Below are 864 nucleotides of genomic sequence, written 5' to 3' on the forward strand. Positions count from 1 at the left end.
CCTGAAGGCAGGCGGAGCTGAGCCCCTTCTCCAGGATGCCTTGGGAGCCTCTGAACTCAGCTTGCTCTCTGGGGCCTTCCATTTGGCCTTTGTTTCTCCTGCCCTGTCCTTTTGAAAAAATCTTTCCAACATGTTTACCTCATGTGACCCAGCACAAGCGATATCTCCTCAAGGCAAGAGCCTAGTTTTGCCTCTGTATCTCCCTTGGCAACCAGCACAGGCCTGTCAGACAGCAGGTCCTCAATAAATACTCGTATGAACTAAAGTTTGGACTTGTCTCTGTGACAGCTGCCAGGCTTGCTTCTCCCTGCCTTGGTTCTCCTTCCCTCGGGGTACCTTCTGTCTTGAAACAGGCATATCTTGTTTAAGGGCTTTATAGCTAGGAACTTCCAGTTGGTTTGTTGAAAACAGCAGAGGTTTAACACAAACTACAGGGACTTGGTAGGGGTACAAATTCCCAGGTGTTCTCTGTACTTTCTTTGGGGCTGGAGTTGGATTTTTCCAGCCCTTTAAATAACTCCAAAAACTCATTTCTCTTGGGTTGCTGGCTTTATCTTGTCTTTGGACTTTGGACTTTTAACCCTCAGAGCCATTTCTCTGACTCTTCCTGTCCCCATTCACCCTTCCAGGGACTCAGCTTTCTGCCAGCTCAACTTAGAATGAGAATTTCTAGACCAATTTTATTTTGCCTCAAATACTGGAATCCCATCCTAGGCCTGCCCAGGGAATGCTATGCAAAGTTCTGGAGCTCTTTCTCTTCATTACTCTCCTTTCCACTCTGCTCCCCAATTCTGGAATGCTCAGCCTCCCCAAACTCCCATCTTTTTCTCCTCAGCTTAGTGAGACTGCCGCGCCCTGTGTGGC

Source organism: Lipotes vexillifer, unplaced genomic scaffold (assembly GCF_000442215.2).
Source record: "Lipotes vexillifer unplaced genomic scaffold, Lipotes_vexillifer_v1.1 scaffold253, whole genome shotgun sequence".
Taxonomy (NCBI): Eukaryota; Metazoa; Chordata; class Mammalia; order Artiodactyla; family Lipotidae; genus Lipotes; species Lipotes vexillifer.